The sequence below is a fragment of the Montipora foliosa genome, chromosome 1 (assembly GCF_036669935.1).
Source record: "Montipora foliosa isolate CH-2021 chromosome 1, ASM3666993v2, whole genome shotgun sequence".
In the NCBI taxonomy this organism is placed as follows: Eukaryota; Metazoa; Cnidaria; class Anthozoa; order Scleractinia; family Acroporidae; genus Montipora; species Montipora foliosa.
In genome coordinates, this window is record NC_090869.1 from 12,865,424 (window position 1) to 12,877,923 (window position 12,500).

General features: G+C 38.1%; 1 long non-coding RNA gene and 1 pseudogene across 3 annotated transcripts in view; one reads left to right on the forward strand and one right to left on the reverse strand.

The window, feature by feature from the left end:
• Window positions 1-12,500, reverse strand: part of LOC137985362 (uncharacterized) — a 188,174-nt gene that overhangs the window by 41,942 nt on the left and 133,732 nt on the right. The window contains exon 1 of one of the 3 annotated variants that reach the window (XR_011119290.1): window positions 6,770-6,920. The exons of 1 other annotated variant lie outside the window; for it this stretch is intronic. This is a non-coding gene — a long non-coding RNA (uncharacterized lncRNA). Of the gene's footprint in view, window positions 1-4,228; window positions 4,349-6,769; window positions 6,921-12,500 lie in introns of those variants that run through there. One more of the 3 variants, XR_011119300.1, reaches the window with a different exon arrangement.
• Window positions 8,299-12,500, forward strand: part of LOC137975031 (uncharacterized) — a 4,520-nt pseudogene continuing 318 nt past the window's right edge.

Here is a 12,500-nt window from a genome sequence, read left to right on the forward strand (position 1 = left end):
TATATTCTATATTCACGGTTCAAAATTAATGTTGTTTTGATGTCGTAAATATTTTATTCTCGATCGACCGTCCGGTTTCTGAAAACTGTGTATCGATAGTTATTTGCTTTTTCATCAATATTTGTTTTGCATAAAGCAAGCTAAAAAGATCTGTACCTTGCTGAGTTCGCATTTGTTAGAGTTAATAGTATTTTCGGTCCGATGCTTCTTTTTTAGGAGGGGTACGTTATTTTGGTCTCCCATCCAAACACTAACCCCGCCCGGCAGGGCTTAACTTCAGTGAACTTTAGTATTAGAAAGCCTTCAGATGCTCAGAGGGCACACTTGTGGTAAAAAGAAGTTGTGAGGGAACTTGAAAATTATCAACATGTCAGCCCAGAAGCCAATGTTTCTCGCTTCTCTTTTATTTGTTATTCTTCAGAGACTGGAATGCTGTATTTCAATACCACACAATTCAGTGCCTTCTGATTTTCTGTAGCACGTACCACAGGCAACCCAGTGTATGCTTCACAGAAGCATCTCGTTTACTTTTCGTTTTCGTTTTATTTTTTTATTTTTTTCCGTGTCGGTAAAAGTCTTGCCTGTCACTCCCCTGCTAAGTGGTGTCTTTGTGCATAGAGCCTTCTACGCGTATTTTCTTAGGATCGAGAGGGTAGTGGGAAATGCGTAGATTTCTCTGGTGGACACAGTAGAACGATCAACTTAGCCTGCAATGGCGTCGAAAGTCATGTAACGCGAATGGCGTTTTAGTGGATCTTTGAACAAAATGTACCCTTATGAAGCTCAATAATGGCAAGCAAATTGGATACTGAACAAGACAGGCGGTCGAATGTTAGAAGCGACGAGTAATGGACTTCGAGAACAATCTGTCGCCCGTCGAGCCGTAATCAAAGTGAGCTGTCTTCCTAAATTTTTGCCAAGTGTGGTGTTTTGTACAACACTCAAACCAAATGAACAGTTCTCTGGTAACTCAGTATGGGTCAACAAAGACAGAGAAGGAATCCATATAGTGGATCTGTTATCTCAGTTGTCTCGCTATTTGTCAGATTTGTATTTACCTGTTCTCAACTCTGCACAGTCTTCGGGTATAACAATTGGAAATTTCACTAATAAGTCATTGACGTGAATGGCGTTTTCGTGGATCTTTAAACAAAATATACCCTCATGGAGCTCAAGAATGGATCGTCAATTGGATGAGCAAGACAGCACTGAAAAATAAATATCTGGATTTTATGAGACGAGTAATGGTCTTCGACAACAATTTCATTTTTCGCCTTTGGATATCAAGTGAGCTTTGTTTCTAATATTTTACTAACCTGGTATTATATAAAACACGGAAATCAAATAACAATTTTTTTTATGGATTTAACCATAGTTACTAACTATGATTTAACAAATTAACATTGAAGGAATCGAACGCCTACAAGAATGCATCACAGTGTTTACTCAAGTCGCATCTTAGTTGTGTGACAATTTACATTTACCGGTATTTTGTACTCAACTCTGCAAAGGTGTAAAACATTTGGAAATGTGACAGTGAAGAATTATTTGAATGAAAGTTGTTGTCGCTTTTGTGCTTCATTATTTACGGTCAGCGTTCCGAGTGGAAAAGGGTTTTAATGTGAACTGTCAAAAATTTATTTAATTGCATCTCTTGTTTGCACGTACGCAATTGAAATAGAAAGGTATTTTTGCCTCTAATAGTAAATATGTTATTTGTTTCGATTAATTTTTCGCTGGAAAAGGATTTTGCCGAGATATTTCCAACCTTCGTGAACTTTAATATCATGTTGTGTAATTTTCGAGCTTAACAAATTTGCATACGTGTGTTGAAATATGATACGGGAGCATTTTTGCGGTATACTGTAACGAAAATAAACAGGTCTGTTGGAAGCTTGCTTGAGTTTCAACAAAATGACCCCCAAAATCGGCAAAAAAAAAAAAATCTGACACTGATGAATAATAAAGTAGCTGCTATCCCCAAAACGATGGAATTACGTGGCGATAAATAACGTCGTCTTGGTGAGTAAAGTTTTGACTGTCAACCTGAAGAATTGGGCGATCGTGATCTTTGTGTTGAATTCGCACATTTCTTGTCAAACTTTATAACACTTGAAAGAAAAAGAAAACTTACAAAAACAAAAACCCGGTATCTGTGTCAAATGATGATTTGACACTGTTTCGCGAGTAAACACACCGCGGTAACTTCATCACGGCGCCCTCTGAATCCGATATAACTTTCGATTTTGCGCTTTTACTTGTGCAGCCAAAAGTACAATAGCAAAAATCTCCCAGAATGTTTGTCGGTGATCGTAACTTTTTATATTCGGGATTAAAAATTAATGTTGTTTTCGTGTCATAAATGTTGTTGCTGATGGCAAAATATTTTATTCTCGATCGAGCGTCCAGAAAACTTTCTTCTGCTCTTCCCAAAAACTTTGTACCACTATTTACTTACTTTTGCATCAATATTTGTTTCGCATAAAGCAAGCTAACAAAATCAGTTCCTTGCTTGGTCCGCATTTGTTAGCGTTAAAATAGAAATTTCGGTCCAATGCTTCTGTTTTGAGGGGTATATTGTTTTTGGTCCCCCATCCAGATACTAACCCCGTCGAACAGAGTCAAAAAAACTTCAGCGAACCATTGTAGCTGTCAGATGCTCAGAGGGCACGCTTAAACTTGTAGTGAAAAGAAGTTGTGCCTTCTGATTTTCTGTAATATGTACCACAGGCAACCCAGTGTATGCATCTTTTTTTTTTTTTTTTCTTCCGTGTCGGTAAAAGTCTTGCCTGTGACTCCCCTGGTAAGTGGTATATTTGTGCATAGAGCCTTCTGCGCGTATTTTCTTAGGATTGAGAGGGTAGTGGAATTGCGTAGATTTCTCTGGTGGACACAGTAGAATCATTAACTTAGCCTGCAATGGCGTCGAAAGTCATGTAACGCGAATGGCGTTTTACTGGATCCTTAAACAAAATATACCCTTATGGAGCTCAATAATGGAAAGTCAGTTGGATAAACTACGCAGGCGGTGAAAACCAACACCTGGAATCTCAAAAGCGACGAGTAATGGACTTCGACAACAAACTGTCGCCCGTCGAGCAGAAATCAAAGTGAGCTGCATTTCTAAAATAATATTTACTAAGTGTGCTGTTATGTAGAACACTGAAACCAAATGGAAAATTCTCTGGTAACTTATGGGTTCAACAAAGACGGAGGACGAATCGAACACCTTAAGTGGATCTGTGATCAACTCTGCACAGTCTTCAGGTAAAAAAAAAAATTGGAAATGTGACAGCCAAGAATTATTTGAAAGAGAGCTTGTCGTCTATTTTGTGCTTCAGTATTCAAGGAAAAGGTTCTCATGGAAATGGTTTGATCCTGAAATTTTAGTTTGTTGTAATATTGCGCATATTTGACACGATTGAGTTTTTTCTTTTCACGCACGCAATAATAGCAAATATGTTGTTTGTTTCAAAAAATTGTTCGCTGGAAAAGGTGGCCTTTATGAATTCATCATGTTTTTTGATATGTGTGCTGGATAGTTTTTATGGCAATAGTAAAGCATTTTCTTGTTATTGAAGGAAAATGTTCTTCAGGAAAGGGTTTAAACCTGAAGTACATGGTAATTTGACACGATTGAGTTTCTTGTCTTCGCGCACGCAATGAAATAGGAAGATGTTTTCGCCTCTAAGAGCAAATATGTTGTTTGTTTCTAAAAATTGTTCGCTGGAAAAGGTGGCCTTTATGAATTCATCATGTTTTATAATATGCGAGCTTAACTGGATAGTTTTTATGGCAATAGTAAAGCATTTTTGTGTCAAAATGAGGTTAGCGTTTTTGTGTTGTGCTAACTCAATTAAATAAAATATACATTCTGCCTCGTGGGTTTGTTATTCTCGTTAACCAGCAATGGAAAGTCATTGCAACGCGAGTGGCGTTTTAGTGCATCCGTATGTTGTTTGTTTCAATAAATTGTTTCGCTGGAAAAGGATTCTGTGATATTTTCTGCCTTTGTGAATTATAATATCATGTTGTGTACTGAATTTTCGAGCTTAAGGTTGAGATGTGATATGGGAGAAGTTTTTTAGTATTGCTCTGTAAGCAGGAAGGGTTCACAGGCCTGTTGGAAGCGTGCTTGAGTTTCAACAAAATGAGGCCCAAAATCAGTGAAAAATTGTGACGCAGATGAATAATAAAGTAGCTGCTATTTCCAAAATGATGGAATTACCTGGTGATAAATAACGTCGTACGCGTCTTGGAGAGTAAGTTTTGACTTCGCATCAACAAGAGTTGGGCGATTGTGATCTAGTCTCATTTCCTTGTCTAACTTTATAACACTTGACAGAAAAAGAAACTTACAAAAACCCGGTATCTTGCCATCATTTGACACAGATACTTCACTGTTTGCCGAGTAAACATGCCGCGCTAACTTAATTACGGCGCCCGCTGAATTCCGGCCATGTCACTTTCGATTTTGCGATTTATTTGAACATAGCAAAAATTTCCCAAAATGTTTGTCGCTGAACGTAACTTTTTATATTCTTTTTTCACGGTTAAAAATTAATGTTGTTTTCATGTCGCAAATATTTTATTCTCGATCGACCGTCCCGGAAACTTCCTTCTGCTCTTTTTAAATATTGTGTATCAATAGTTATTACTGGGTTGCCAAACTCAGTCGGAATCTCGGTTTCATTTCGTGGGTTTTTTACTGGGTTGCCTATGAGCAAACCCAGTCGAGGTCTGCGTTTAGTTTGTTTGTTTTCTTTTTTTTCTTTTTCTTTTTTTTTTTTTTCCGTGTCGGTAAAAGTCTTGCCGGTCACTCCCCTGGTAAGTGGTGTCTTTGTGTATAGAGCCTTCTGCGCGTATTTTCTTAGGATCGAGAGGGTAGTGGAACTGCGTAGATTTCTCTGGTGGACACAGTAGAATCATTAACTTAGCCTGCAATGGCGTCGAAAGTCATGCAACGCGAATGGCGTCTTAGTGGATCCTTAAACAAAATATACCCTTATGGAGCTCAATAATGGAAAGTCAGTTGGATAAACTAGGCATGAATCTCAAAAGCGACGAGTACTGGACTTCGACAACAATCTATCACCCGTCGAGACGAAATCAAAGTGAGCAGTATTTACCCGAAGTACATGGTAATTTGACACAATTGAGTTTCTTGTCTTCACGCACGCAATCAAATAGGAAGAGGTTTTCGCCTCTAAGAGCAAATATGTTGTTTGTTTCAATAAAATTTTCGCTGGAAAAGGATTCTGTGGTATTTTCTGCCTTTGTGAATTATAATATCATGTTGTGTATTGAATTTTCGAGCTTAAGGTTGAAATATGATATGGGAGAAGTTTTTTAGTATTGCTCTGTAAGCAGGAAGGGTTCACAGGCCTGTTGGAAGCGTGCTTGAGTTTCAACAAAATGAGGCCCAAAATCAGTGAAAACTTGTGACGCAGATGAATAATAAAGTAGCTGCTATTTCCAGAATGATGGAATTACCTGGTGATAAATAACGTCGTACGCGTCTTGGAAAGTAAAATTAATTTTGACTTTGCACAAACAAGAGTTGAGCGATTGTGATCTTTGTTTTGACTTCGCTCATTTCATTGTCAAACTTTATAACACTTGACAGAAAAAGAAACTTACAAAAACCCGGTATCTTGCCATCATTTGACACAGATGCTTCACTGTTTGGCGAGTAAACATGCCGCGGTAACTTAATCACGGCGCCCGCTGAATTCCGGCCATGTCACTTTCGATTTTGCAATTTACTTGAACGTAGCAAAAATCTCCCAAAATGTTTGTCGCTGATCGTAACTTTTTATATTCTATATTTACGGTTCAAAATTAATGTTGTTTTCATGTCGTAAATATTTTATTCTCGATCGACCGTCCGGGAAACTTCCTTCTGCTCTTTCTGAAAACTGTGTATCAATATTTATTTGCTTTTTCATCAATATTTGTTTTGCATAAAGCAAGCTAACAGAATCTGTACCTTGCTGAGTTCGCATTTGTTAGCGTTAATAGTATTTTCGGTCAGATGTTTTTGTTTTTTTATGAGGGGTTTATTGTTTTGGTCTCCCATCCCAACACTAACCCCGCGAAACAGGGCTTGGCTTCAGTGAAGTTTAGTATTACAAAGTTTTCGGATGCTCATAGGGCACACTTGTGGTGAAAAGAAGTTGTGAGGGAACTTGAAAATTATCAACATGTCAGCCCAGAAGCCAATGTTTCTCGCTTCTCTTTTATTTGTTATTCTTCAGAGACTGGAATGCTGTATTTCAATACAACACAATTCAGTGCCTTCTGATTTTCTGTAGCACGTACCACAGGCAAGCCAGTGTATGCTTCACAGAATCATCTAGTTTGTAATTTTTTCCCGTGTCGGGAAAAGTCTTGCCTGTCACTCCCCTGCTAAGTGGTGTCTGTGCATAGAGTCTTCTGTGCGTATTTTGTTAGGTTTGAGGGGGCTGGGGTAATGCGTAGCTTGCTCTACACAGTTAACCTGTAATGGCGTCGAAAGTCATTGTAACGCGAATTGCGTTTTAGTACATCTTTAAAGAAAATATACCCATATGAAGCTCAAGGATGGAACGTCAAGACAGGTGGTGAAACATAAAGATCTGGAATCTTAAAAGCGACGAGTAATGGACTTCGACAGCGTGAATCTTTCGCCCGTCGAGCCGAAATCAAAATGAGCTGTACTTCTAATATTTCGCCAAGATGGTGTTACGTACAACACTGAGACCAAATGGAAATTTCTCTGGTAACTTACCGGTTCAACAAAGACAGAGAAGGAATCGAACACCACAAGTAGATCTGTGATCTCTGTTGTGTGTCTCACAGTGTTTACTGAAGTCGCATCTATTTAAAGTTTGCCTGTTTGTCTGGCAAGTAACATTCATTTTCTACTCAACTCTGCAAAGGTTGGAAATGTGACAGTGAAACATTATTAGAATGAGAGCTTGTTGTCTCTTTTGTGCTTTATTAGTTACGGTCAAGGTTCTTTCGAAAAGGGTTTGATGTGAACTGTCAGAAATTTATTTAATTGCATATGCTTTGTGATTGTGTGTTTCGCTTGCACGCACGCAACTGAAATAGGAAGGGTTTCTTGCCTCTTATAGCAAATATGTTGCTTGTTTCAATAAATGTTTCGCTGGAAAATATTTCTGTGAAATTTCTAGCTTTTGTAAATTTATCATGTGTAATTTTCGAGCTTAGCAAATTTGCATACATGTGTTGAAATGTGATACGGGGAGAATTTTTGTGGTAACGCATAAGTCACGAAAATAAACAGGTCTGTTGGAAGCGTGCTTGAGTTTCAACAAAATGACCCCCCAAATCGGCAAAAGATTGTGACGCTGATGAATAATAAAGTTGCTGCTATTACCAAAGCGATGGAATTACCTGGTGATAAATATCCTTGTCTTGGAGAGTAAATTTTTGATTTTCCAGAAACAATGATCAACCTCTGAGAGTTTAGTCTCCCTCGCAGCCGTTTTTAGTCTCGTCACGTAACGCTCCTCCCCACAAACGGCTGCTCACATTCGAACAACATTCCTTTCCCTTTGTAGTCTTTGCGCCAATGAGATCACTGACATTGTTTCTTATGTGACCAATCAGAGCACAGGATATTGAAATCAACATCGTTTTTCCCGCGCGTTTTGATCGTAGTTTCTTGATAGAGGAAACGCCGAAGAAGGTTGTGCAAAGTGGTCGTTGCTTTATTTGTTCCACTTCAGTTCAGAAAAAAGAAAAAATTATATTTTTGGAAAAAGTTCTTTTGATTTTCCGGCGATTATTAGTTCCTGTCTGGATGTGAATGCAAGCTGCTATTCAGCTACCAGCAAAAAGGCCTCTGATCATCTTGAAGAGCTCAAAGATGAATTGAAGGGAATCTTCAAAGATCGCAAACTTCCCAGAACGAAGTGCTTATTGAACGTTGAGAGCGACGGTGGACAAACCCAAGCTTCGTGCTGTGGGAAATCCTCGAGGTGTTTGCAATTCGATCCGATCAATATCACTAGTACTTCTAATGCTACAGCCAATTCTAGTATTTCTACCGTGATCAGCCAACAGGTACGTTATTATACTCCGGCAAGATTTCCTATTGGTTCTATTGGTGTGTCTCCTATTAGAAGTCATCCATACGGACTTGTGCTATAAGCTTTTCTTAGTCAAGTGACAGTAAGACCCCCGTGCGAAATTCCTCAATCGATACTTACTTCTACTCCAATCGCCTCAAAAGCCGCTGCTTCCAATCATCTTACTAACACTAGTGAAACTTCAAAGACTGTTTTGAGCGTCCAGTATCCTAGTAAAACTATGAACAAAACGCTCTGTGGGAGCTATCAGACCATTGGAAAGGCTTTAGCACATGGCGTACCTTCACAGATCGCAAATGCCGTAATGAAAAATCCAATGCTTAGAAATCACGTCATTAAAAATGTATTGAAAACTTTGTCCAAAGAGGTAGCGGCGTTGTGCTCAAAGAAGAATCTTCAATTTTAAGAGAATCTGGCAAAGAAGATCTGGCCAAATTCGACTTGCAACTCCTCTGCAACGAGTGGAAAGAGAGAGCTCCACTGATCTACTCGTTCTTGATGACTTCCGCAGTAAACAAAAGGACCAAAGAGTGTTCTTGGTTTTCAAGCATTGCCATAGCAGGATCAGTACTTTTAAAGCAAAGGAGTGAGAAAATGGATGTAACTGCTTCGGTGCTTGGCGTACTTCTCAAGTCAAAGTCAGTCGAGGTAAGTTATAGTAGTTCTTTTCTTGCATAATGCCTGATGGAACATGTTTACGGGTCCATACCGGAAGTGCTAAATTAAGTGAGATGTAGGGGGAGGGGAGATGAGTCCATCAGTTGAATGCAAAGAATGAATTTATGTAATCACTAAAAGTGGTCATATATCCCAGTCATATTTACTGAAAAATGTATCATAGTGCAGTGTAACATAAATCTAAAATAACAATACATAGCACCTGCAGTTACAATAGAGAGGGCATTTGTATGACAATTTTATTGTGTACAATTTACTTACAGAATTCTTGCCAAGTTTTCTTTCTTAACATTCAAATTATTATTCCTTCATGAAAATTAAAGTGAGAGAGAAAACCAAAAAGAAACAAGAATGCCATGTTCAGATTCAACTCACCAGTTCTTTGTTTTGTTTTTTTTTTTTTTAATAAAAGTTAACAAGCCAGCTTGTGGTTGTACAAGTGACATGCGATCAAATATTCATCTCAAAAAATCTCTTTTCTAATTACTTGTTTAGGGCAAGATAAATAGACCTTTTTCACTTGTACATTTTGTTTTCCCAATACAGATCATGTGATAATATGCAGGATATTTGATCCTTTATCTTGCTCATTAAAAAGAGTACATGCAGACAGATTCATGCTTGCATGTACTCTTTTTAATGAGCAAGATAAAGGATCAAATATCCTGCATATTATCACATGATCTGTATTGGGAAAACAAAATGTACAAGTGAAAAAGGTCTATTGCTGTAAGCTATTGAGACTTTATATTATTTCATCTCTTTAAGGAAAGCTAGTAAAATATATCACATTCGTTTCATGGGTTAGCTTACATGAACACTTAACAGGTTCACTTTGTTTTGTATAGGAAGGATACACAGTAACCTATGTACATATTTGCTTGCTCAACAGGCTACTATCTCCAGATTTAACAAGATGAAACTGACTAATGCAAATTTCAGTATCCTGAGAAAACTTGATGAGCTTGGTGAGAACCATGATGCAGATATTGTCCAAGCAAAACAGCAAAAAAACAGAGAATTGGAGACTGCTCAAGATAAATGCAATGCTGCCTTTACAAGAGATGCTTCCCACACCCACTGTTCTACTGAATGTCGTGATGAAATCCAGTCAGCTTTAAGGGAGAAATGTGAGCTGAAAAAGGCAGCTCACCCTGGCTTTGTCATCTCTTTTGACAACTTGGACATTCACTTGGATCGAAAGAACATGACTATGGATTCACAGAACAAAGACTTCCACTGGGTAAATCATCAGATGGTTGAGAACAGAGTTTCTGGGGCCATGCTGGAGTCTTCAGCACCAAAAGCAAATCTGCTTGATGTTTGTAATTTGAAGTTTTTGCCATCAATGGAGGATCAAAGATGTCAGAGGCTTAACTACCTTATCCTGTTTTCCAGAATACTGGTTGGTTACTTTGATGTTTTAGCACCTTTGGCTGATGCCTGCATCCGACATATTCCACATAAATATTCAAATGAATTATCCCAGAAAACCAAAAAGTTTTGTTTCAGATCAGTCGTATTAGAATCATCACAGAAGTACATGTATTTCATTCAGCCATATGATCCAATTTCAGGGTACTATTTATGTATGGTACCTTACCAAAAAGCTTAAATTAAAAAATGAGTATGGCTGGATAAACTTGTGTTTCTTAAAATATAAATTTAAATAATAAAGTCAGACATAAATGACCTGATCACAATTATTTATTTATTAACACAAAGTGAATCTTAACTGGCAGTTATAGCGCAGCCAAGACAGTGTTTGTTTTATTAATAAACCCCTTAAGTCCACACAGCCCTACCCAACTCGCCAATGCATTAATTGTAAATGCTCTGTAATCTATATCCTAAAACTCATCATTTCAGCCACTTGTTGTTCAAGCCACAGAGTGCTTATGTCATGTATTTTCTATCTGCTATCATCTAATTCTTGTTCCACTCCCCTTTGACTTGCAAGTGTCAGCTGCTAAGTGTATATGTGTATCACTATAACCACTCAGTGTTTAAAATTGTCTTTCAGGTTCCCCTTGGATTAATATTCAAGAACGAAAACGCCAATGAGGACATGATAGAAATTCTACAGCAGTTCCATGATTATCTTCCTCAGACACACAATGGTGGTATAGATGGTCAGTTGTTTTCTGAAGACCAGCTTACAATTGAACGGGCAGTGAATATTATATCCTCTGCGGCCAATGGTCACACTCCCAAAGACAGACTTGAAGGAATCAACTTACAACTGGGTGATTGGCATGCTGCTGTCAAAATACTCAGTGGGAGTAAAACAATATTAAAATTATCATTACACTTTTTAATAAATTACATTTGCCACTGAAAACGCTGTAATTTCTTATGTTGAGTACAATAGGTCTACTACTGATTCATCATCGTCATTACTTTATTGTACTATACTAGTGATAATCTAACAGTTTGATGTTTTTTTTTTTCTCGTCAACAGTTGATCTACTCCAGATTCTACAGTGGAAAATCAACAATAGACAGTTGCACCATGTTTTCAGACCGCAATCTTATTAACCGAAGAAATGTTTCTGGGGATGTAACATCATCGTACCGTCCAGACAGAGACTTTCTGGAGATTCTTTTCCAGTCAAGAGTCATTGCAGCTGCCAAAAAAGGTCTTGGATTTGAAAACAAGACTGGAAAGCCAACAAAGTTCAACTTACCATCTAGAATAGATTTGCTAAAGAAGACAGAAAACGTAATAAGCTACATCAGCTAGCTGGCAAGGTCGTTGATGAATTTGTCTTTGACCAAAGTTCTTCTGTTGATGCCATTATTAATGCTGTAGTGACTGAACAAGAGAAAGAAAACCTGCTAGGCCAACAGAACCTAACACCTGATGGCAGATTTCCCTGCCGATTTCCTGGGTGCAGGAGCACTTTTAAGTACGATGGCAAAAGCCGCAGAAATCATGAACTCAAGCATAACCCACCAGTTCAAGTAGAGGATCCACCTACTGAAATCACTTTCTCCACACAACTTCCCCCAACAACAGATACTACAGCAAGCACTGAAAATATCGAAGTTGGTGATAATGACTCTTCTGGAGTTACAAAGAATACAAGTGATGATGTTTTCACCTACAACTGCGCACTTTTAGCTGACCGTTTTCTTTTTTTAAATTTCCTCGATGCTATCAAAGAAGGTGATGGAATGAGGCTTATTAGACAGTACAAGTATTTCATGCTGTACTGTAAAGCAGATGATCCATATAGTACAAAATATTCACTAGAATGTTTGTACCAATTTATTCTGGTCCATTCTCTGTTGTCAATAAGGGACAGTGAACGTTTTACTTGGAACCGGTTCACAAATAATCATGGTAAGAAAGGCACCAACATTCCTCTGGATGAAGCAACAGAGCACAGCAACAATTATGTGAAGCAAGCTATCAAAAACCTAGGACCAAACCTAACAGAGGCAGCCATATCAAGAATATGTAAAGCTGAAAGTTCTACATCATCAGTCCTTGAAAATCTTGATTAATCTTTGAAACGACATGCAAAATCTGGCAAACATTCTGATCCATCTAAAGAGAGGGATCTGCATGTGCTAATCAAAAGAGCCGAGGAACTGAATGTCTTTGAGGAAACAGTGGGACGTTCTTATAATCATTTCTGTGCCTTCAAGCGAGACAGGTTGGAAGATTTGGATGCCTCAAAATTATATCACTGGATAAACAAACACAAGAAAAACATA